The sequence below is a fragment of the Ovis aries genome, chromosome 12 (genome assembly GCF_016772045.2).
Source record: "Ovis aries strain OAR_USU_Benz2616 breed Rambouillet chromosome 12, ARS-UI_Ramb_v3.0, whole genome shotgun sequence".
In the NCBI taxonomy this organism is placed as follows: Eukaryota; Metazoa; Chordata; class Mammalia; order Artiodactyla; family Bovidae; genus Ovis; species Ovis aries.
The window spans coordinates 39,874,454-39,900,943 of NC_056065.1; the positions used below are offsets into that span (position 1 = coordinate 39,874,454).

A 26,490-nucleotide genomic window follows, 5' to 3' on the forward strand; every position below is an offset into this window, starting at 1 on the left:
TGTACATGTTTCAATGCTATTCTCTCAAATCATCCCACCCTCACCTTCTCCCACTGAGTCCAAAAGTCTGTTCTTTACATCTGTGTCATCCTGCCTGCATGTAGGATCATTGGTACTGTCCTTCTAATTTCCACATATATGAGTTTATACACTGTATTTGTTTTTTCTCTTTCTGATTTACTTCACTCTGTAATAGGCTCAAGGTTCATCCACCTCATTAGAATTTACTCAAATGCATTCCTTTTTATAACTGAGTAACATTCCATTGTGTATGTGTACCACAACTTCCTTATCTAACTATCTGCCAATGGACAGCTAGGTTGCTTCCATGTCCTACTTATGGTAACCAGTGCTGCAATGAACACTGGGGTACAAAGATGGCAGAGGAGTGGGTGGACATGGAGTACATCTCTCTCTACGGATATACCAGCAATACACCTTCAGACACAGAAGTGCATGCAGAACACCAGCTGAGAGCAGACAGGAGTACCTGGCCAGCAGAAAAGAATATATAGACCCGTGAAAAACTCGGTAGGACAAAGGAACTAGGGGGCAAAACAGGAGTATTAGTAGGACTGGACCTGCCCTCGGTGGATGGGGGAACTGAAGCAGGGGTCCGATCCCCATATCAGGGCAATTGTCTGAGTCAGAGGAGAAACACTTAAGTCTGAGTGTGAAAGAGCTGATCTGTGGCAGCCTAAATGGAATGAGAATCTGACGGTCCTTGCCACAGCCATACATACCCCAGAGGGTGCAGTGGCTGGAAACTGGAGTTTAGGGATTGTGGAGCAATCCCTGGGTGAGGGCTGCTGCTGACTTTGGAGGGTCAGATCGTGAGGATGTGAGGGAGGAGATTGTGGTGGGATATGCCTGTGGAGCAAAGCCAGGCAGCCATGAAAGCAAGGCAATACTGCTGAGTCACGTGTAGGGGGTGGAGCCATCACCATAGCCTCTCTCTCCCCCCACATGCCAGCACTGGCAGCTGAACAATAGAGAGGCTGGCCCATCAAATACCTGACACACTGAACTACAGAGTAGGACCCCACCCAGTGTGCTCCTTTAAGTGACTGATGTACCAGTCTACAGAGTAGGACTGCAGTCGTGGACCCCTCTATGTGCCTGATGCACCAAACAGCAGAGAAGGACCCCAGGCAAGAAAGCCCTCTAAGTACCTGAATAGGCAGAGCTACAAAGAAAGACTGGCCAAAGAGGCCTTCTGATCACCAGCTACAAGAGGCTCAAAAAGAGACTCCTATAGGGCCATAACTCCTGTGGCGGAGGCAGTCTGTGTCCCTGCACACTTGGTGCTGCCAGAGTCCCTGCAAGCCAAGCACCTGCATGACCTTCATGCTCAACTCTCACTGGGGCAGAGCTGCCACAGACAAAAAAAGGTCTTGCACCTATGCACACAGGGTCACTTCAGCTGTGTCCGACTCCTTGTGACCCTGTAGACTGTCACCTGCCAGGCATCTCTGTCAGGGAGAAGGGTTCTCCAGGCAAGAATACTGGAGCATATTGGCCAGTCCTGGTTGCCATACCCTTCTAGAGCACTGTATTTCCTGCCGCCCTAGCCACCAACTCCCCTGAATACCTGGTGCTGCCAGAACCCGTGCAACCCAAGCAGCTGTACCACCTCCACATCTGGCCCTCACAGGAGCAAACCCAAGTCCTCCAGGGCAGCCTCAGGAACAAATCCCAGTGGATGACCCACATGTAGAAGTGGAAATAAAACCACACTTGAAATCCAGGGGCAGTGTGACTAAGGAAGAAGACCCCAAACCCTCCCACTTAATGTACAAGCTGTATATTAAATTTGATTAACATGATCAACTGGGCAGACTCTGTGTCTGTGGAATATCTAAAAGATCAATGAGAACTCCCTCAAAAGAAAATGGACTAGTTCTGATAGCTGTGGACATTGGAGGCAAGAACACACAGGAGTAGGACCAGATTAGAATCTGAGCTGCCCCCACAGCAGGTCCAGAGATCAGTACAGTGTTAGAAGGCATCCTAGGGAAGTGAAGTGGACTGTGACTCCCAGCAAGGGAAAGGACTATGACAGCAGTGACTCAAGAAAACATTTATTATTGTTATGTTTTGACTTGTTTTGTAGATTCTTTTGGATTTTTTTTTTCTTTACTCCACCCCCCCCCCGTTGTAGTTGTTGGTTTTATTGGCACTATTAAATCTAATTAGGAGAAGGCAATGGCACCCCACTCCAGTACTCTTGCCTGGAAAATCCCATGGGCGGAGGAGCCTGGTAGGTGGCAGTCCATGGGATCGGTAAGAGTCGAACACGACTGAGCAACTTCACTTTCACTTTTCAGTTTCATACACTGGAGAAGGAAATGGCAACCCACTCCAGTGTTCTTGCCTGGAGAATCTCAGGGATGGGGGAGCCTGGTGGGCTGCCATCTATGGGGTTGCACAGAGTTGCACACGACTGAAGTGACTTAGCAGCAGCAGTATGAAATCTAATTAAGCTTTTGAGGGTTGTTGTTTGTTTTTTTCCATTTTTTTCTCAGTCACATTTTTCATTGTTGGTATAAACCTCTGCCTTTATGTTGGGCTTTTGCAGTTCTGGGGAGGGTTTATTTTTTTCTCTTTTTTAACTTTAATTTTTTAAACCTATTATTATTTTTTCTACATTTATTCCTTTGCTTGCTTTTCCTACTGTTCCTTTCCCCTTGCTATTAATCTTTAATATATATAAATCTTCTTTATCAACCACTATTTAACTTTGCATATCTATTATTTCTTTCTTTTCTTTCTTTCCTTTAGTCTTAATGTATTTGTTAGTTTTACTCTCATTGCTTTATTCCCCAATTGGCACCTTGCTTTAGTTTTGTTTTCCAATTGTGCTTTAGTTAGTTTTGTTCTGGTAGATATAATTTTTGGTTTCCTTTGTTCACCAGGTCAATCTATTGTACTTTATTTTTGTTGGACTGTTTTGATTTTGCTTATGGGTGTATATGTATATTCAGTCACACTTTTTCTTGTTGTTATGAACCTCTGCATCTGCTTTGGGCTTTTGCAGTTCTGTGGAGTTTTCCTTTATTTTTCCTTCTTTCTTTCCTCTTCCTTTTTTTTCTTTTCTCTTTTTTATAATTTTAACTTAAAAATTTTTTAAACCTATTATGTTTTTTCTACATTTATTCCTTCATTTGCCTTTCCTACTGCTCTTTTGCCCTTGTAGTTAATCTTTAATGTATATAAATCTTCCTCTACCCCTATTTAACTTTGCATATCTATTCTTTCTTTCTTGTCTTTCTGTCCTTTCCTCTCAACATATTTGTTAGTTTTGTTTTCATTGCTTTATTCCCCATTTGGCACCTTGCTTTAATTTTGTTTTATAGTTTGTACTTTAGTTAGTTTTGTTCTTAACTGGTAGATATAATTTTTGGTTTCCTTTGTTCGCTGGGTCAATCTATTGTACTTTATGTTTGCTGAACTGTTTTGATTTTGCTTTGGGTGTATATATATATGTGTATATTCCATTATTTTAATTATTATTTGCCTGATTTTGTAACTGCAATTTGCCTGGGGTTCATCTTTGGTTTCTCATTTTTGCATATTTATTTTAATCTCACTTCATGCCATAACAAGCCACTTGTGGAATCTTTGTTCCTGACCAGAGACAATGCTCTGAGCCTTTGGAGTGGGAGCACTGACTCAAAGACCCTTGACTACCAGAGAACTAACCCTAGGGAGTATCAAATAGTGAGAGCTTACACAAAGGAAACCACTGGAATATAAGACCCAACCACCAATAGCACCCTGTGCAGGATGCCTCATCTAAGCAACAAGCAAAAGAAAATTACAAACCAAATCATCAGCAGACAGGATTACCACCTCACTTAGGATTGCCCAACAGAGGAAAAACAAACAAACGAGCAAAATCTCAGCACAAACTCACCCTATAAGGAGGTTACACAAACCACTGGACTAACCTTAGAGGGCAGAAGCCAAAAGGAAGAAAGAATCCAAGACTGAAACCTGGGAAAAGGAGACCTCAAACACAGTAACTTATATATATATATATATATATATATATATATATATATATATAACAAAAGGCCAAGAAATGCTACACAAATGAAGGAACAAACTAGAAACACAGAAGTCCAAATAAATGACGAGGAAATAGAAAAATTACCTGAGAAAGAATTCAGAATAATGATAGTAAAGATGATAAAAACCTTTAAAGCAAAATGGAGAAAATTCAAGAGTTAATTAACAAAGACCCAGAAGAATTAAAGAATAAACATGCAGAGACAAACAACGCAATTACTGAAATTAACAATATTCTAGAAGGAATCAAAGGCAGACTATCTGAAGCAGAAGAACAAATCAGTGAGCTGGAAGATAAAAGGGTAGAAATAACTTCTGAAGAGCAGAATAAAGTAAAAAGAAAGAAAAGTACTGAAGATAGTCTCAGAGACCTCTGGAATCAATTGATATCAAATGAACCAACATTTGAATTATAGGGATCCCAGAAGAAGAAGAGAAAAAGAGAGGGTATGAGAAAATTTTTGAAGAGATTATAGTTGAAATTTTCCCCAACATGGAAAGGGAAATAGCCAATTAACTCCAATAGGCACAAAGAGACCTATACAGGATAAACGCAAGGAGGAACACACCAAGACACATAGTAATCAAACTAACAAATACTAAACACAAAGAAGGAATATTAAAAGCAGCAAGGGAGAAGCAACAAGTAACATACAAGGGAAACCCCATATGCTTAGCAGCTGATCATTAAGCAGAAGCTGCAGGCCAGAAGGGAATGGCAGGATATATTTAAAGTACTGAAAGGGAAAAATCTACAACCAAGATTACTGTATCTGGCAAGAATTTCATTCAGAATTGATGGAGAAATAAAAAGCTTTTCAGACAAGCACAAGTTGAGAGAATTCAGTACTGCCACACCAGCTTTACAACAAATGTTAAATGGACTCATATAATCAAGAAATACAAGAGAAGAAAAAAGATCTACAAAATCAACCCCAAACAATTAAGAAAATGGCAATAGGAACATATATATCAATAATTACTTTCAATGTAAATGGATTTAAATGCTCAAACCAAAAGACACAGACTGGCTGAATGGGTACAGAAACAAGATTCATATATATGCTGTCTATAAGAAACTCACTTCAGATCTCAAGACACATATAGATTGAAAGTGACATGATGGAACAATAAATTCCATGCAAATGAGAAGCAAAAGAAAGCTGGAGTAGCAATGCTCATATCAGACAAAATAGACCTTAAAATAAAGAATATAAGAGATAAGGAAGGACACTACATAATGATCAAGGGGTCAATCCAAGAGGAAGACATAACAATTGTAAATATCTATGCACCCAACATAGGAGCACCTCAATACATAAGACAAACACTAACACACATGAAAGGAGAAATTGACAATAACGCAATAATAGTAAGAGACTTTAACACTCCCACTCACACCAATGGACAGATCATCAAAACAGGAAATAAGGAAACACAAGTCCTAAATAATACATTAGATGGGATGGATCTCATTGATATCTTCAGGACATTCCATCCAAATGCAGAAGAATACACCTCTTCTCAAGTGTACATGGAACATTCTCCAGGATAGACCACATCTTAGGTCACAAGTCAAACCTCAGTACATTTAAGAAAATTGAAATCATATCAAGCATCTTCTCTGACCACAATGCTATGAGACTAGATATCAATTACAAGAAAAAAACTGTAGGAAACACAAACACATGGAGATTAAACAACACATTTCTAAATAACCAACTGGTTACTGAAGAAATCAAAAGGAAAATTTAAAAAAATTCTAAAAACAAATGACAATGAAAACATGACAACTCAAAACCTATGGGATGCAGCAAAAGCAGTTCTAAGAGGGAAGCTTATAGCAATACAATCTTACCTCAAGAAACAAGAAAAACGTCGAATAGACAATCTTACTTTACACCTGAAACAACTGGAAAAAGAAGAACAAAAAGAAAACCCAAAATTAGTTTAAGGAAAGAAATCATAAAGATCCAAGCAGAAATAAATGAAAAAGAAATGAAAGAAACAATAGTAAAGATTAATAAAACTAAAAGCTGGTTCTTTGAGAAGATAAACAATATTGACAAGCCTTTATCCAGACACAATAAGAAACAAAAGAGAGAAGAGTCAAATCAACAAAATTACAAATGAAAAAGGAGAGGTTACAACAGAAAATGCAGAAATACAAAGGAGTATAAGAGACTATTATGAACAACTATATGGCAATAAAATTGACAACCTGGAAGAAATGCACAGGTTCTTAGAAAGGTCAGTATTCCAAGACTGAACCAGGAAGAAATTATGAACAATCCAATTACAAGTACTGAAATTGAAGCTGTGATCAAAAATCTCCCATAAATCAAAATCCCAGGACCAGATGGCTTCACAGGAGAATTCTATCAAACATTTAGGGAAGAGATATTGCCTATTCTTCTAAAACTCTTTCAAAAATTTGCAGAGGACAGAACACTTCCAAACACATTCTATGAGGCCACCATCACCCTGATACCAAAATCAGACAAATACAACACACAAAAAGAGAACTATAGGCCAATATCACTGATGATGCAAAAATCCTCAGCAAAATTTTAGCAAAGAGAATTCAGCAACACATCAAAAAAAAGAAGAAGAAGAAGAAGAAAAACCACTCATGATCAAGTTGGGTTTATTCCAGGCATGCAAGTATTCTTCAATGTATGCTTATTAATCAGTATGATACACCATAATAACAAATTGAAAGATAAAAACCAAATAATCATCTCAATAGATGCAGATAAAGCCTTTGACAAAATTCAGCACCCATTTATGATTTAAACTCTTCAAAAAATGATCATAGAAGGAACCTACCTCAACATTGTAAAGGCCATATATGATAAGGCTACAGCAAACATTATTCTCAATGGTGAAAAACTGAAAGCATCCTCCCGAAGATTAGAAGCAAGACAAAGACATCCACTTGCCCCACTATTATTCAACATAGTTCTGGAAGTTTTAGTTACAACAATCAGAGAAGAAAAAGAAAAAAAAGGAATCCAGATGGGAAAAGAAGTAAAGCTCTCACTGTTTGCAGATACCATGACACTGTACATAGAAAACTCTAAAGAGAATATCAGAAAGTTACTGGAGCTAATCAGTGAATTTAGCAAAGTTGCAGGATACAAAACCAATATGCAGAAGTCACTTGCATTTATATAAACTAACAATGAAAAGTCAGAAAGAGCAATTAAGAAATCAATCCCATTCATCACTGCAACAAAAAGAAATAAATATCTAGGAATAAACTTACCTAAGGAGACAAAAGAACTGTACACAGAAAAGTATAAGACGCCAATGAAAGAAATAAAAGATGACATAAACAGATGGAGAGATAGTCCATGTTCCTGGGTAGGAAGAATCAATATTGTGAAAATGACTATACTACCAAATGCAATCTACAGATTCAATGTGATCCCTATCAAATTACCAATGGCATTTTTCACAGAACTAGAACAAAAAATTTCACAGTTCATATGGAAACACAGAAGACCCCAAATAGCCAAAGCAGTTTTGAGATAGAAGAATGGAGCTGGAGGAGTCAACCTTCCTGATTTCAGATTATACTATGAAGCTACAGTCATCAAGACAGTATGGTACTGGCACAAAAACAGAAATATAGATCAATGTAACAAGATAGAAAGCCCAGAAATAAACCCATGCACCTATGGGTACCTTAATTTTGACAAAGGGGGCAATAATATACAATGGGACAAAGACAGCCTCTTCAATATATGGTGCTGGGAAAACTAGACAGCCACATGTAAAAGAATGAAATTAGAACACTTCCTAACACCATACACTAAGAAACTCACAATGAATTAAAGACCTAAGTGCAAGACCAGAAACTAAAAAATTCTTGCAGGAAAGCATAGGAAAAACCCTCAATGACATTAATCAAAGCAAGATCCTATATGACCCACCTCCTAGAGTAATGGAAATAAAAACAAAAGTAAACAAGTGGGACCTGGTTAATCTTAAAAAGCTTTTGCACAGCAAAGGAAACTATAAGCAAGGTGAAAAGACAGCCCTCACAATGGGAGAAAATAATAGCAAATGAAACAACTGACAAAGGATTAATTTCCAAAATATACAAGAAGCTCATATAGCTCAATACCAGAAAAACAAACAACCCAATCAAAGAGTGGGGAAAAGATCTAAATGGATATTTCTCCAAAGAAGGCATACAGATGGCTGACAAACACATGAAAAGATGCTCAACATTGCTCATTACTAGAGAAATGCAAATCAAAACTACAAAGAGATATCACCTCACCCCAGTCAGAATGACCATCATCAAAATGTCTGCAAACAATAAATGCTGGAGAGGGTGTGGAGACAAGGGAACTCTCTTGCACTTTTGATGGGAATGTAAATTGATACAGCCACTATGGAAGACAGTATGGAGATTTCCTTAAAAAACTAGAAATAAAACCGCCATATGACACAGCAATCCTACTCCTAGGCATATACCCTGAGGAAACCAGGGTTGAAAAAGACACACGTGCCCCATTGTTCATTGCAGCACTATTTACAATGACTAGAACATGGAAGCAACCTAGATGTCCATCGACAGATGAATGGATAAAGAAGTTGTGGTACATATGCACAATGGACTATTACTCAGCCTTTAAACGGAATGCATTTGAGTCTGTTCTAACGAAGTGGATGAACCTAGAATCTATTATACAGGGTGAAGTGAATCAGAAAGAGAAAGACAAATATCATATTCTAACACACATATATAGAATCTAGAAAAATGGTACTGAAGGATTTATTTACAGGGCAGCAATGGAGAAACAGATTCTATTTGTTTATTCTAGAGAATAGACTTATGGGCATGGGGAGAGGGGAGGAGAGGGTGAGATGTATGGAAAGAGTAACATGGAAACTTATATTCAGTACAGTTCAGTCGCTCAGTCGTGTCCTACTCTTTACTACCCCATGAATCGCAGCACGCCAGGCCTCCCTGTCCATCACCAACCCCCAGAGTCCACTCAGACTCACGTCCATCGAGTCCGTGATGCCATCCAGCCATCTCATCCTCTGTCGTCCCCTTCTCCTCCTGCCCCCAATCCCTCCCAGCATCAGAGTCTTTTCCAATGAGTCAACTCTTCCCATGAGGTGGCCAAAGTACTGGAGTTTCAGCTTTAGCATCATTCCTTCCAAAGAACACCCAGGGCTGATCTCCTTCAGAATGGACTGGTTGGATCTCCTTGCAGTCCAAGGGACTCTCAAGAGTCTTCTCCAACACCACAGTTCAAATGCATCAATTCTTTGGCATTCAGCCTTCTTCACAGTCCACCTCTCACATCCATACATGACCACAGGAAAAACCATAGCCTTGACTAGACGGACCTTAGTCGGCAAAGTAATGTCTCTGCTTTTGAATATGCTATCTAGGTTGGTCATAACTTTTCTTCCAAGGAATAAGCGTCTTTTAATTTCATGGCTGCAGTCACCATCTGCAGTGATTTTGGAGCCCCCCAAAATAAAGTCTGACACTGTTTCCACTGTTTCCCCATCTATTTCCCATGAAGTAATGGGACCGGCTGCCATGATCTTCATTTTCTGAATGTTGAGTTTTAAGCCAACGTTTTCACTCTCCTCTTTCACTTTCATCAAGAGGCTTTTTAGTTCTTCTTCACTTTCTGCCACAAGGGTGGTGTCATCTGCCTATCTGAGGTTATTGATATTTCTCCCAGAAATCTTGATTCCAGCTTGTGTTTCTTCCAGTCCAGCATTTCTCATGATGTACTCTGCATATAAGTTAAATAAGCAGGGTGACAATATACAGCCTTGACGTACTCCTTTTCCTATTTGGAACCAGTCTGTTGTTCCATGTCCAGTTCTAGCTGTTGCTTCCTGACCTGCATACAGATTTCTTAAGAGGCAGGTCAGGTGGTCTGGTATTCCCTTCTCTTTCAGAATTTTCCACAGTTTATTGTGATCTACACAGTAAAAGGCTTTGGCATAGTCAATAAAGCAAAAATAGATGTTTTTCTGGAGCTCTCTTGCTTTTCCATGATCCAGCGGATGTTGGCAATTTGGTCTCTGGTTCCTCTGCCTTTTCTACAACCAGCTTGAACATCAGGAAGTTCACGGTTCACGTATTGCTGAAGATGACAGCCAACAGAAATTTGCTGTATGGCTCAGGAAACTAAAACAGGGGCTCTGTATCAACCTAGAGGGTAGGGATTGGGAGGGAGATGGGAGGGAGGTTCAAAAGGGAGGGGATATATGTATACCTATGGCTGATTCATGTTGAGGTTTGACAGAAAACAGCAAAATTCTATAAAGCAATTATCCTTCAATAAAAAAATAAATTTAAAAAATTAGAGGTACATGTATCCCTTTCAATTCTGGTTTCCTCAGGATGTATGCTGGGTTGCATAGCATTTGTATTCCCACTGTTTAAAGGAATTTCCATACTGTTCTCCACAGTGGCTGTACCAGTTTGCATTCCCAGCAGCAGTGTAAGAAGGCTCCCTTTTCTCCACACCCTCTCTAGCATTTATTGTTTGTAGACTTTTTGATGAAAGTATTTTCTTCCTTCTGCTGGTTGTGCAAGTGTTTTTCCCTGCAAAAGGTTGTTGTGGTGCTTCAAGAAGTGGTAGTCAGTTGGTGAGAGGTCAATTGAATATGGCAGATGAAGCAAAATTTCATAACCCAATTCGTTCAACTTTTCTGAAGCATTGATTGTGCAATGTGCTGTCAGGTGTTGTGGAGAAGAATTGGGCTCTTTCTGTAGACCAGCGCTAGCTGCACGCATTGCAGTTTTTGGTGGATCTTATTGATTTACAGAGCATACTTCTCAGATGTAATGGTTTTCACTGGGATTCAGAAAGCTGTAGTGGATCAGACTGGTAGTAGACCGCCAACAGTGACCATGACCTTTCTTTGGTGCAAATTTGTCTTTGGAAAGTGTTTTACAGCTTCTTCTCAGTCCAACCACTGAACTGGTTATCACTGGTTGTCATATAAAATCCACTTTTAGTCACATGTCACAATCCAATTGAGAAATAGTTTGTTATTGCATAGAATAAGAAAAGATGACCCTTCAAAATGATGATTTTTAAAAATTTTTGGTCAGCTCATGAGGCACCTACGCATTGAGCTTTTTCACATTTCCGATTTGCTTCACATGCCAAATGACCGCAGAATGGTCAATGTGAGTGCTTCAGGAACTTCTCATGTAGTTATAACAATATCAGCTTCAGTGATCCTCTCAACTGGTTGTCAATTTCTGTTGGCCAGCCATGGCACTTCTCATCTTCAAGGCTGCCATCTCCTTTGTAAACTTCTTGAACTACCACTGCACTGCATGTTCTTTAGCTGTTCCTGTCCAAAATCATCATTGATATTGTGAGTTGTCTGCTGTTTTACAATCATTTTGAACTTAAATAAGAAAATCACGTTTGCTTTTTTTTCTAACAACATTTCCATAGTCTAAAATACATATAAAATAAACAGCAAGTAATGTCATTAGCAAGAAAACATAACACAAGAAATGCACATTAAAATGGTTGATGTAAAACATCATTTTAACCACATTTCATTGTAACCACATTTGTTTAAGAGTGTATTCTAATATCAAACAGCAAAGTCCAACAATGCAAAACTGCAATTACTTTTGCACCAACTTAACATTAGTCTCTCAGTCGTGTAGGACTCTTTGCAACCACAGGGACAGGCTCCTCTGTCCATGGGATCCTTCAAGCGAGAATACTGGAGTGGGTTGCATTCCCTTCTTCAGGGGATCTTCCTGACTCAGGGATAGAACCTGGGTCTCCTGTGTTGCAGGCAAATTCTTTATCATCTGAGCCACCAGGGAAGCCATTGCACCAATGTTCCAAATGGTGGGAGCTAAAAACATAAAGGCCAAAGTGTGCAGAGTAGGTATTGAGAACTGGGACAGGGGAACCAGGGAGGGGTGAGACCAAATGAGAAGAGCAGAATGTTTTAGAGGGTTAAATGGCCTTCCTTGGAATCTAGCCATCCTTTCTTATGTCCATTTGTAATCTCAGGACCTGTTTTGAAAGAGGCAACTGAAAAAACTGAAGGTATGGTTTAGGGAGCTGCAGCCAGAGGGAACTATGCACTGCATTTTCCTCTAGTCCTTAAGGCTGTGCTGAGGGAACTCCCATTTTCCCATATTTGTCTCTCTCATCCCTGCCCCACACCAGTGCCAACAACCTTCATCAGGAAGAGCTGTTCACACCAAGGCAGGTGTGACAAACCCCACATGGTGCAGACCAGGAACAATGGCTCAGACTCTCAAACACCCATGTGTGTTAAGTGCACAGTATCTGCCATCCTGGCCTCAGGCCTCAAAAGGAGGCTGCTTTCTAGGGAAGCTTTCACCAGTTGCTTTTCTGCTTCAAGATAGTAAAACTAGCATTCACCCCTCTGGGCTTTCATTTTAGTTCTCTTCCAATGCTTCCCAGTGAAGGAGGTAAAGCAGAGAATTCTTTCTCGATATTCTTTCAAGTGAAAGCACACAGGCCCTTTTTCTTCCCTCACCAACCAGAATACAATTTCTCACCTACTTCTGATTCCTAATATAAGTCAGTAGCAGGGTTTATATGTATATTTCTCTGACTGAACTGTGATCTCCCCAAGGATAAGACATTGTGCTACACGAGCCCCTTTCATCTTTTCACCCCACTGTTCAACAGCCTGGCTGATGCCGATGGAGTATTTATCAACTGGAAAAAGAGAAAAGACTCCATAAGAGTTTCTAGACATTGTCCTGAAATTTTTTCTAAGACAAACCAGCTCATGAATGAATACTTGTATTCATGCACACTCCACCCAACTCAGGGCCATTAAACTCTTTAAATTTAAGCTAATGCTTCCTTTAAGTTGAAAAAGACTGGATGGCCCCGTTAAATCATCAGATCATTTCCAAAGTGGCAGCTAGCCATAAGCAAGGTATTATGATCACACAGGGCAATTTTGCCAGAGAGGAGACTGGGGGTTAGGATACAGAGTTTCAGGTATTTATTAGGAAAGTAGAAGATGTTGATGCTACCCAGAGAAAGTATGTGTTTCTTATGATGGAGTGAAGGGCCCAGATTCTAAGAAAGTGTGCAGAAGACCACATTACTGGCTTCATGACCTATAGTTGGGCTTCCCTTTTAGCTCAGTTGGTAAAGAATCTGTCTACAATACAGGAGACCTGGGTTCAATTCCTGGGTCAGGAAGATCCCCTGGAGAAGGAAATGGCAACCCACACCAGTATTCTTGCCTGGAGAATCCTATGGACAGAGGAGCCTGGCAGGCTACAGTCCATGCAGTCACAAGAGTCAGACATGACTTAGCAACTAAACCACCACCAATTGAGCAGGTTGCACAATTTTGCCATGTTCAAGAAACCTTGTTCTGATCACTAGAAAACAATTCCTTCCCTCTAAATTTAGAATTTAGTAAGTTTTCCAGAAGTTGTTGTGCTCACCAGGCTGAAATCACACGTGCGTGTGCACACACACACACACACACACACACACCCCTTCCTATAGAAAAAAGAGAGCCATGAGCATTCTAAAACCAGATGGGGAGCCAGAGGAGGAAAAGAACAAGACACTATGTGGATTTTTAAAGAAAATATCTGTCATAAATTAGTTGTTAAGAAACTTCAGTGTTGTCTTAAAAGAAAGTTCCTCAAAGTCTCTAAAAAGTAGCCAGAATAAAGCTGACAAATTTGTGGCTTTTTCTAGAGGCCCACTGTGTAAATCTTGAGAACCCCACGATGTTGACACAACTTTCTCCTACTGGGCCATTCCCTTCTATTCCTCCTTCATTCCTTCCAGTACACAGACTAAGACTGATTTCTTGAAATTTTCCTGAGCATCATTGTTTCTCTGTCTGTTACAGTACTGGTTCTTATCTCATACAGGACCACCATCATCTCTCCTGGGAGGTCACTGAATTCTTATGCCCACCAAACATTTTCTGTTCACTACATATAGATGTATCACAAATACTTCTGAAAAAGCCAGATAGTGTACAGTAAGTCCCCTACATACAAATGAGTTCTGTTCCAAGGGCATATTTGTAAGTTCAATTTGTTCAAAAGCCCAACAATGTTAGCCTAGGTACCCAACTAACAAAATTGTTTGTATAGTACTGTAATAAGCTTTATAATACTTTTCACACAAATAATGCATGAAAAACACAAAAAATAAAGAAAACATTTTTAATTTTACAGTACAGGACCTTGAAAGTTATAGTAGTACCAGCTACTTCACTATTGCATTTACACTTGCTTCCAGACATCCTGGGCTTGAAATAGAGATATTTCACTACTGTGCTCTATAGAATACTGTAAAGTACACAGAAAAGTACGCTTGTAGAGGATGTAAGCACATGACAATGGCATGACAGATGAACTAGCTTATGTGATTGGACATGCTCACATTTTTGAAAGTTTGCAACTTGACAGTCCATATGTAGGGGACTTACTTTAAAATTAATTCATTTAAAAGATATCTTCTGTCATTTTTATAATCAGCAAATATTAAAGGTATCTACTTTTAAATTTTATTGAGGTGTAATTGAAATATAGCACATTAGTTTAAGATATGCAGCATAGTGATTTGATATTTGTATATGTTAAAAAGTGATCACAAGAAGTCTAATTAACATCCATCATCACACCTAGTTGAAATTTTTTTTCTTATGATGAGAATTTTAAAGATCTATTTTCCTGGCATCTTTCAAACATGCCTTAGTTTTCTTTGGACCTCAGTCTTTTTTAATAACTCAGGGGCTAGTTAAAAATTAGCTTGTCCAAACTTGCCCAGTGTTTAAGAGGACACAGCATCCACTGGCAGTGTATTTAGGTCAGCTGGCAATTCAACAAAGAAAAGAGCAGAGAGGTGGAATGATATAGTCACAATGGCAAAATAAATTCCTATAGTTGGAGAACACAGGTGCCTACTTTGGCTCTCACACCACAACAGAGCCTTGAACCTCATGCTGTTTAGTACTCACATCCCCCACCACACACACACACACACACACACAGTGCAGTCATACACTCTCATCTCTACTTCCTTATCAGTGCCTTCCTTAGTTATCCAGCTCTCTGTCACCTCTCCTTTCTTTAAACAACCATAGATAACAATTCCCACTTTGCATTTTATTATCTCAGTCTTCTAGAGTGTCATATAGAACTTTCTGTCTCTAACCAAACTGCAAAGTCCTTGAGGATCAGTGACTCTGCTTACACAACAATTTTCTTGGAACCTTTACCTGGTCTTTGTATTGTGTTGAACTCATCTTCAGTACATGAAGGTAATGACTGATGGATTGTTTTAGATGGAGCCTTTTATTCTGCAGGTCTGTTTCACATCCTTATCTTAAGTGAACATTTCTTAGATATAACGTCTTCTAGTTTCCCTGAGAGAAAATAGCTTGGAGAATTTGCTTCCACTTTCCCTAATGCAACCAAAGAAAAGGTGACAAAACAAATTATACACAGTGGAGTTATGCAGAGGTTTCCCATCTGATTTTATTTCCCTCACTAGAATGTATCTTCTGTGTCATGCGACAACTGTGTCAGTGAGACCCAAAAGGCTTGGAAGTTGTCCTAGAACTTCAGAAAAAACAAGGAAATAGAAAACAGATGTTCTTCTTCAACAGCTCTGGTGTTAATCCCATGGGGGAAACCACAGCATCAGAAATCCTGTGGGCACTCCATTTCCTGGTGATTACAGGCATGCTTCTCAATGGTAGGTTTCCAAAAAATATTTCTGCCTCTTTGATATCAGTTTTAGTACCTTCTGATTGGGCCTCCCAGTTGGCACAGTGGTAAAGAACCTGCCTGCCAGTGCAGGAGATGCAAGGGACACGGCTTCAATGTCCAAGCTGGGAAAATTCCCCTAGAGTAGGAAAGAGCAAACCACTCCAGTATTCTTTGCCTGGAGAATCCCATGGACAGAAAAGCCTGGCAGGCTACAGTCCTCGGGGTCACAAAAGGGTCAGACACAACTGAGTGCACACACACATACACGCACACAATTTTTTTCAGTTTTTCCTAGAGATTGGTTTTGTAGTACTCAATATACCTGATTAAATGATACCTTCATTTGTGATTTTTATTTCATAATAGTTATGAAATACATTTTATAATTATGAAATATGGTATAAATCATAATAGTTAATCTAACCAATGACTCTCTTCCCACTAACATGGTGTCTTGGAAGAATCCTGTCCCTTGACTGGAGCTTATGATCTGCATTGAGGAGTGAGTTAATATTACAGAATGATGGAGAGTTTAGCCTCAAAGTCAACCACCTGAGCTTGCTGCCTGCCTTTGCTACTTATTTCTTGCATGAACTTGGGCAAGTGTCTTATCTTCTCCACATCTCAGTTTCCTTATTTGGCAGGATTTGTTAAGAGGATTAAATAAACTGATCCACATAAAGTATTTTTAAAAAGCTGCTGGTATATTCAATGTTCAGTAGATACTATTTATTATTAGTTATTCTCCTTGTCTAGGTCCAGAGGGTATGTCAGTCACCTGGAGTTCTGGACACATTCTCTCTCAGCTCTGAATTTGGGCCCTCCACCCTGAAACAGAGACTCTTACCCACCTCAGGAAGGTCAACACAGCTCCCTCCTCCATGATCTCATGTGGATGGATGCTGAACATCTTGTGTGCTGTGGAGTTGGAGCAGGAAGCAGTTCTAGGGCCCAGGGCTGCCAACTTGACTGAGTTCAAACAAACATCTTTGATCCCAGACACACTCCATGACAAGTCAGCAGTCTGCTTTGATTTTCTCTTTCTTCACTGCTTCCTTTTCAGTAAATCAGTAGTCCACACCAGACCAAGGTATAACAAGAAAATTTCGAGGGCTTCATATAGATGATTAGTTTCTTAAATGTTGCCTGATCAGATCAAAGTTAGTACAAATATTTGGAAATTCGAGAGTGTTGTGCAGTATGTTGTGTCCAACATAACCTGTGAAAACAGCTTTGAGATGAACTTCTTGAAGTGTGTTAAGAAATTGTTATTTTATTTCTGTCTCCGATTCTGAGACTTCACTGGCTGGAGGACTTTAGGCAAATGACTTCCTTCTTGAATTTGGGCCTTCCCCAAAATAATCTCTGAAAAATAATATTCATTCCTACTCTACTATCAGAGAAGGGCTAAAGACATGACAAGAGTCACCCCACCCCTCAAATAAAAGGTGGGTGCAAGGAAATAAACATATTCCCTGATTTGGCAACTTCTCAAGTCTATCTTTCTGTATTTCCATGATAAACTAATTAATAGAGAACTTGGATGACCTTGTGGCATCAAAAAAAATTGGAAAGATGATCCTATTGTATAAGGAATTATGTTGTTTAATAAGGAGTTACTTTCAGGATAGGATAACTTTAGGTGAGCATTATTTTGTTAAAATTTTGCTGTGACTTAAATTAAGATTTCAAAATGTAAATCTCAAATTATCCTGAGAACCCTCCGAAGGCTGTCAGTGATTTCCTAACTCTCATTCAAATCTTCTTGAATCTTTGGTTAATCTGTATAATACACATTTGTCCAATCTTAGAAGTCCCTGAGAATTCCAGTACATTTTTTTTTTTTTTACTTTACAGTATTGTATTGGTTTTGGCATACATTGACATGAATCTGCCATGGGTGTACCCATGTGTTCCCCATCCTGAACCCACCTCCCACTTCCCTCCCCATCCCATCCCTCTGGGTCATCCCAGTACACCAGCCCAGAGCACCCTGTATCATACCTCGAACCTGGACTGGCTATCCATTTCACACATGATAATTTACATCTTTCAATGCCATTCTCCCAAATCATCCCACCCTTGTCCTCTCCTGCAGAGTCCAAAAGACTGTTCTATACATCTGTGTGTCTTTTGCTGTCTTGCATACAGGATTATTGTTACCATCTTTCTAAATTCCATATATATGCATTAGTATACTGTATTTTTTTTTCTTTCTGGCTTACTTCACTCTGTATAGTTGGCACCAGTTTCATCCACCTCATTAGAACTGATTCAAATGTATTCTTTTTAATGGCTGAGTAATATTCCATTGTGTACATGTACCACAGCTTTCTTATCCATTCATCTGCTGATGGACATCTAGGTTGCTTCCATGTCCTGGCTATTATAAACAGTGCTGTGATAAACATTGGGTTACACGTGTCTCTTTCAATTCTGGTTTCCTCAGTGTGCATGCACAGTAGTGGGATTGCTGGGTCATAAGGCAGTTCTATTTCCTGTTTTTTAAGGAATCTCCACACTGTTCTCCATAGTGGCTGTACTAGTTTGCTTTCCCACCAACAGTGTAAGAGGGTTCCATTTTCTCCACACCCTCTTCAGCATTTATTGCTTATAGACTTTTGGATCCAGCCATTCTGACTGGTTTGAAATAGTACCTCATTGTAGTTTTGATTTGCATTTCTCTGATAATGAATGATGTTGAACATCTTTTCACGTGTTTGTTAGCCATCTGTATGTCTTCTTTGGAGAAATGTCTATTTAGTTCTTTGGCCCATTTTTTGATTGGGTCATTTTACTGAATTGAGCTGCAGGAGTTGCTTGTATATTTTTGAGATTAATTCTTTGTCCATTGCTTCATTTGCTATTATTTTCTCCCATTCTGAAGGCTGTCTTTTCACCTTACTTATAGTTTCCTTTGTTGTGCAGAAGGTTTTAATTTTAATTAGGTCCCATTTGTTTCTTTTTGCTTGTATTTCCAATATTCCTGGAGGTGGGTCATAGAGGATCCTGCTGCGGTTTATGTCACAGTGTTTTGCCTATGTTCTCCTCTAGGAGTTTTATAGTTTCTGGTATTACGTTTAGATTTTTAATCCATTTGGAGTTTATTTTTGTGTATGGTGTTAGAAAGTGTTCAAGTTTCTTTTTTTACAACTGGTTGACCAGTTTTCCCAGCACCACTTGTTAAAGAGATTCTCTTTTCTCCATTGTATATTCTTGCCTCCGTTCAGTAAGTCACTCAGTCATGTCTGACTCTGCGACCCCATGAATCGCAGCACGCCAGGCCTCCCTGTCCATCACCAACTCCTGGAGTTCACTCAGACTCATGTTATCAATTCAGTGATGCATCCCCTTCTCCTCCTGCCCCAAATCCCTCCCAGCATCAGAGTCTTTTCCAATGAGTCTACTCTTCACATGAGGTAGCCAAAGTACTGGAGTTTCAGCTTTAGCATCATTCCTTCCAAAGAAATGCCAGGGCTGATCTCCTTCAGAATGGACTCTGAAGGTTGGATCTCCTTGCAGTCCAAGGGACTCTCAAGAGTCTTCTCCAACACCACAGTTCAAAAGCATCAATTCTTCAGCACTCAGCTTTCTTCACAGTCCAACTCTCACATCTATACATGACCACTTGAGAAACCATAGCCTTGACTAGATGGACCTTTGCTGTCAAAGTAATGTCTCTGCTTTTCAATATGCTATCTAGTTTGGTCATAATTTTCCTTCCAAGGAGTAAGCATCTTTTAATCTCATGGCTGCAGTCACCATCCTCAGTGATTTTGGAGCCCCAAAAAATAGTCTGACACTGTTTCCGCTGTTTCCCATCTATTTCCCATGAAGTGATGGGACCAGATGCCATGATCTTCGTTTTCTGAATGTTGAGTTTTAAGCCAACTTTTTCACTCTCCTCTTTCACTTTCATCAAGAGGCTTTTTAGTTCCTCTTCACTTTCTGCAATAAGGGTGGTGTCATCTGCTTATCTGAGGTTATTGATATTTCTCCCAGCAATCTTGATTCCAGCTTCTGCTTCTTCTAGCCCAGTGTTTCTCATGAACTCTGCATATAAGTTAAACAAGCAGGGTGACAATATACAGCTTTGATGTACTCTTTTTCCTATTTGGAACCAGTCTGTTGTTCCATGTCTAGTTCTAACTGTTGCTTCTTGACCTGCATATAGGTTTCTCAAGAGGCACGTCAGGTGGTCTGGTATTCCCATCTCTTGAACAATTTCCCAAAGTTTATTGTGATCCACACAGTCAAAGGTTTTGGCATAGTCAATAAAGCAGAAGTAGATGTTTTTCTGGAACTCTCTTGCCTTTTCCATGATCCAGAGGATGTTAGCAATTTGACCTCTGGTTCCTCTGCCTTTTCTAAAACTAGCTTGAACATATGGAAGTTCATGGTTCACGTAATGCTGAAGCCTGGCTTGGAGAATTTTGAGCATTACTTTACTAGTGTGTGAGATGAGTGCAATTGTGTGGTAGTTTGAGCATTCTTTGGCATTGCCTTTCTTTGGGATTGGAATCATCTGCAAACAGTGAGAGTTTTATTTCTTCTCTTCCAGTATGGATTCCTTTCCTTTCTTTTTCTGCTCTGATTGCTATGACCAAAACTTCCAAAACTCTGTTGAATAGTAGTGATGAGAGTGGGCACCTTTGTCTTGTTCCTGACTTTAGGGGAAATGCTTTCAATTTTTCACCATTGAGGATAATGTTTGCTGTGGGTTTGTCATATATAGCTTTTATTATGTTGAGGTATGTTCTTTCTATCCTGCTTTCTGGAGGGTTTTTGTCATAAATGGATGTTGAATTTTGTCAAAGGCTTTCTCTGCATCTATTGAGATAATCATATGGCTTTTATTTTTCAATTTGTTAATGTGGTGAATTACATTGATTGATTTGCGGATATTGAAGAATCCTTGCATCCCTGGGATAAAGCCCACTTGGTCATGGTGTATGATCTTTTTAATGTGTTGTTGGATTCTGGTTGCTAGAATTTTGTTAAGGATTTTTGCATCTATGTTCATCAGTGATATTGGCTTGTAGTTTTCTTTTTTTGTGGCATCTTTGTCAGGTTTTGGTATTAGGGTGATGGTGGCCTCATAGAATGTGTTTGGAACTTTACCTTCCTCTGCAGTTTTCTGGAAGAGTTTGAGTAGGATAGATGTTAGCTCTTCTCTAAATTTTTGGTAGAATTCAGCTGTGAAGCCGTCTGGACCTGGGCTTTTGTTTGCTGGAAGATTTCTGATTACAGTTTCAATTTCTGTGCTTGTGATGGGTCTGTTAAGATTTTCTATTTCTCCCTGGTTCAGTTTTGGAAAGTTGTACTTTTCTAAGAATTTGTCCATTTCTTCCACGTTGTCCATTTTATTGGCATATAATTGCTGATAATAGTCTCTTATGATCCTTTGTATTTCTGTGTTGTCTGTTGTGAACTCTCCTTTTTCATTTCTAATTTTATTGATTTGATTTTTCTCCCTTTGTTTCTTGATGAGTCTGGCTATTGGTTTGTCAATTTTATTTATCCTTTCAAAGAACCAGCTTTTGGCTTTGTTGATTTTTGCTATGGTGTTTTTGGTTCTTTTGCATTTATTTCTGCCCTAATTTTTAAGATTTCTTTCATTCTACTAACCCTGGGGTTCTTCATTTCTTCCTTTTCTAGTTGCTTTAGGTGTAGAGTTAGGTTATTTATTTGACTTTTTTCTTGTTTCTTGAGGTATGCCTGTATTGCTATGAACCTTCCCCTTATCACTGCTTTTACAGTGTCCCACAGGTTTTGGGTTGTTGTGTTTTCATTTTCATTCATTTGTATGCATATTTTGATTTCTTTTTTTATTTCTTTTGTGATTTGTTGGTTATTCAGAAGCGTGTTGTTCAGCCTCCATATGTTGGAATTTTTAATAGTTTTTCTCCTGTAATTGAGATCTAATCTTACTGCATTATGGTCAGAAAAGATGCTTGGAATGATTTAAACTTTTTTGAATTTATCAAGGCTAGACTTATGGCCCAGGATGTGATCTATCCTGGAGAAGGTTCCATGAGCACTTGAGAAAAAGGTGAAATTCATTGTTTTGGGGTGAAATGTCCTATAGATATCAATTAGGTCTAACTGGGCTATTGTATCACTTAAAGTTTGTGTTTCTTTGTTAATTTTCTGTTTAGTTGATCTATCCATAGGTGTGAGTGGGGTATTAAAGTCTCCCACTATTATTGTGTTATTGTTAATTTCCCGTTTCATACTTGTTAGCGTTTGTCTTGCATATTGTGGTGCTCCTATGTTGGGTGCATGTATATTTATAATTGTTATATCTTCTTCTTGGATTGATCCTTTGATCATTATGTAGTGTCCTTCTTTGTCTCTTTTCACAGCCTTTGTTTTAAAGTCTATTTTATCTGATATGAGTATTGCTACTCCTGCTTTCTTTTGGTCTCTATTTGCATGGAATATCTTTTCCAGCCCTTCACTTTCAGTCTTTATGTGTCCCTTGTTTTGAGGTGGGTCTCTTGTAGAGAACATATATAGGGGTCTTATTTTTGTATCCATTCAGCCAGTCTTTGTCTTTTGGTTGGGGCATCCAACCCATTTACATTTAAGGTAATTATTGATAAGTATAATCCTATTGCCATTTACTTTATTGTTTTGGGTTCGGGTTTATACACCCTTGTTGTATTTCCTGTCTAGAAAGATCCTTTAACATTTGTTGGAGGGCTGGTATGGTGGTGCTGAATTTTCTCAGCTTTTACTTGTCTGTAAAGCTTTTGATTTCTCCTTCATATTTGAATGAGATCCTTGCTGGGTACAGTAATCTGGGCTGTAGGTTATTTTCTTTCATCACTTTAAGTATGTCTTGCCATTCCCTCCTGGCCTGAAGAGTTTCTATTGAAATATCAGCTGTTATCCTTATGGGAATCCCCTTGTGTGTTATTTGTTGTTTTTCTCTTGCTGCTTTTAATATTTGTTCTTTGTGTTTGATCTTTGTTAATTTGATTAATATGTGTCTTGGGGTGTTTCACCTTGGGTTTATCCTGTTTGGGACTCTCTGGGTTTCTTGAACTTGGGTGATGATTTCCTTCCCCATTTTAGGGAAGTTTTCAACTGTTATCTCCTCAAGTATTTTCTCATGGTCTTTCTTTTTGTCTTCTTCTTCTGGGACTCCTATAATTGGAATGTTGGAGTGTTTCATATTGTCCTGGAGGTCTCTGAGATTGTCCTCATTTCTTTTAATTCTGTTTTCTTTTTTCCTCTCTGTTTCATTTATTTCTGCCATTCTATCTTCTACTTCACTAATCCTATCTTCTGCCTCCACTATTCTACTGTTTGTTGCCTCTAGAATGTTTCTGATCTCATTTATTACATTATTCATTATATATTGACTCTTTTTTATTTCTTCTAGGTCCTTGTTAAACCTTTCTTGCATCTTCTCAATCCTTGTCTCCAGACTATTTATCTGTGATTCCATTTTGATTTCAAGATTTTGGATCATTTTCACTATCATTATTTGGAATTCTTTATCAGGTAGATTCCCTATCTCTTCCTCTTTTGTTTGGTTTGGTGGGCATTTATCCTGTTCCTTTACCTGCTGGGTATTCCTCTGTCTCTTCATCTTGTTTATATTGCTGCATTTGGGGTGGCCTTTCTGTATTCCGGCAGTTTGTGGAGTTCTCTTTATTATGGAGTTTCCTCACTGTGGATGGGGTTGTATCAGTGGCTTGTCAAGGTTTCTCGGTTAGGGAAGCTTGTGTCGGTGTTCTGGTGGGTGGAGCTGGCTTTCTTCTCTCTGGAGTGCAATGAAGTGTCCAGTAATGAGTTATGAGATGTCAGTGGTTTTGGAGTAACTTTGAGCTGCCTGTATATTGAAACTCAGGGCTGTGTTCCTGTATTGCTGGAGAATTTGCGTGGTATGTCTTGCTCTGGAACTTGTTGGCCCTTGGGTGGAGCTTGGTTTCAGTGTAGGTATGGAGGCGTTTGATGAGCTCCTATCAATTAATGTTCCCTGTTGTCAGGAGTTCTCTGATGTTCTCAGGATTTGGACTTAAGCCTCCTGCTTCTGGTTTTCAGTTTTAGTTTTACAGTAGTCTCAAGACTTCTCCTATACAGCACTGTTGATAAAACTTCTAGGTTAAAGACGAAAAGTTTCTCCACATTGAGGGACACCCAGAGAGGTTCACAGAGTTACACGGAGAAGAGAAGAGGGAGGGGGAGTTAGAGGTGACCTGAATGAGATGAGATGGAATCAAAAGAGAAGAGAGAAAGCTAGCCAGTAATCACTTCCTTATGTACGCTCCACAGTCTGGACAGCTCAGAGATGTTCAGGAGTTATACAGAGAAGAGGAGAGGGAAGAAGGAGACAGAGGTGGCCAGGAGGATAAAAGAGGGGAATGAAAAGGAAAGAGACAGATCCAGTCAGTAATCAGTTCCCTAAGTGTTCTCCACCGTCTGGAACACACAGAGATTCACAGAGTTGGGTAGAGAAGAGAAGGGGGAGGAAGGAGACAGAGGCGACCTGGTGGAGAAAAAGGAGAGTCCAAAGGAGGAGAGAGCAGTCAAGCCAGTAATCTCGCTCTCAAGTAAAAATGGGTACTGAAGATTGGGTTTTTGAAGGTACAAAATTGATAACAAATACAAAAAGCAAAGATTAAAAGTCTAGAGTAGAGATTGGATTTTCAAAAATACAATATTAAAGAAAAGAAGAAGAAAAAATAAAACCAAGTCACAAGATTTATTAAAAAAGGAAATATATATATATGAAGTTTTCTTTAAAAATAGGGTATTTTTTTGAAAAGTAATAGTAGGTTATAAAAATGAAAATTAAAGGAGAAATAGAGGACTTAAAATTAAAAATGTTTAAAAAAAAGAAGAAGAAAAAGAAAAGAAAAAACAAAAAAAGAATGATCGTAAAAATGGTAAAGATATATCTAGGACTTTCTCTGGTAGTGTTGTGGGCAGTGTGGGGTCAGTTCATTTTTGGATAGTTTCTTGGTCCCGCTTATATTTCTCAAGATCTATAGGCCCCTTCCTATGCAGTCAGTACTAATGACAGGGTTTTAATCTATTGCACCTGTCACTTCCAAGGTGGTTCCCTCTGTTTTAGCTTCTTCTGTTTGCTGGTCTCGTCAGTGTCTGATTTCTGCCCTGAAACAAGGGGGGCGGTGGTGGACACTTTTTTTTTTTTTTGTTTAGGCTCACTTGTTCAGTTGCGTGGTGGGGAGGGAGGGATGCTGCAAACAAATAACACTGGTGTGTGCTCACAGTGTCTCAGCCACACTGGGCCTGCCCCTGCTCGCAGCGCACACAGCTCAGGTTCTAAGTTGCTGCACCGGGGACCGTCTGAGGACAGCCCTGGGCTGCATGCACCTCCCAGGTCTAAGCCACTCAGGCTCAGGTACTCAGGTAGTCCTCAGGGGCACAGATTCAGTTGGGCCTGCATTTTGTGCCCTTCCCAGGTCTGAGTAGCTCAGGTGTTTGGCGAGTGTGGTCACTGCAACTTATCGCCTCTCCCGTCCCTGCTGCTCAGTTTTCTGGGTGTACAACTGGTGCCCCTTCTCAGGCATATGGTGACTGTCCAGAACCCCAAGAAGTATTAGTTAGCAAAGAAGCCTGTTTGCAGTTTGGTAGTTAATGTCTCTCTGGGGCTGATATTGCCCCCTTCCAGCCCTTCTGGCTCTGGCTGCCTGTCACCGGAGAGGGATGGTCTGCAGCCAGCTAATTCTGTTTCATCCTTTGTTCTGTGCATGGTCCTGGTGGTGTCTTATGTTAGACCTTTTTGCGTGGTAGCTATCCCACAGTCTGGTTTCCAAGTTAGTTCACTCTGGCTACACTCGGGGCATTCAGGCCCACTCCTTAAAAAGCAATGCAGCCCGTGCCTCCCTGCCCAACCCTTGCTTGCTAGTGGCAGATGCAGGTGTCTGTGCTGCTTCTCCGCTGGGGGAGTTACCGTTGGGCTCATAATCTGTGGGTTTTAATTATTTATTTATTTTTCCTCCCTGTTATATTGCCCTCTGTGCTTCCAAGGCTCGCCACAGACTCGGCAGTGAGATTATTTCCTGGTGTTTGGAAACTTCTTTTTAAGACTACTTTCCCAGGATGGAGCTCCCTCCCTACCTCTTTTGTCTCTTTTTTTGTCTTTTATATTTTTTTCTACCTGTTTTCAAAGACAATGAGTTGCTTTTCTGGGTGCCTGACATCCTCTGCCAGCATTCAGGAGTTGTTTTGTGGAATTTACTCAGCGTTGAAATGTTCTTTTCATGAATTTGTGGGAGGGAAAGTGGTCTCCCCATCCTATTCCTCTGCCATCTTCTTTCCCCTCTGGCCAGGTTTGGTTGTGTTTTCAATTTCATTTCGTTTCTATGCATATTTTTATTTATTTTTTATTTTTTCTGTGATTTATCAGTTATTCAGCAGCGTGTTGTTCAGCCTCCATATGCTGGAATTTTTAATACTTTTTCTCCTATAATTGAGATCTAATCTTACTGCAGTGTGCCCAGAAAAGGTGCTTGGAATGATTTAATTTTTTTTTGAATTTACCAAGGCTAGACTTGTGGCACAGGATGTGATGTATCCTGGAGAAGGTTCCGTGTGCGCTTGAGAAAAAGCTGAAATTCATTGTTTTGGGGTGAAATGTCCTATAGATATCAATTAGGTCTAACTGGTCTATTGTA

The 26,490-nt window shown here is 39.6% G+C and overlaps 1 long non-coding RNA gene across 1 annotated transcript in view; it reads left to right on the plus strand.

Moving 5' to 3' along the window:
* LOC121820779 (uncharacterized) overlaps nucleotides 1-26,490 on the plus strand; it is a 281,583-nt gene that overhangs the window by 216,536 nt on the left and 38,557 nt on the right. The gene's annotated exons all lie outside the window — the stretch shown is intronic.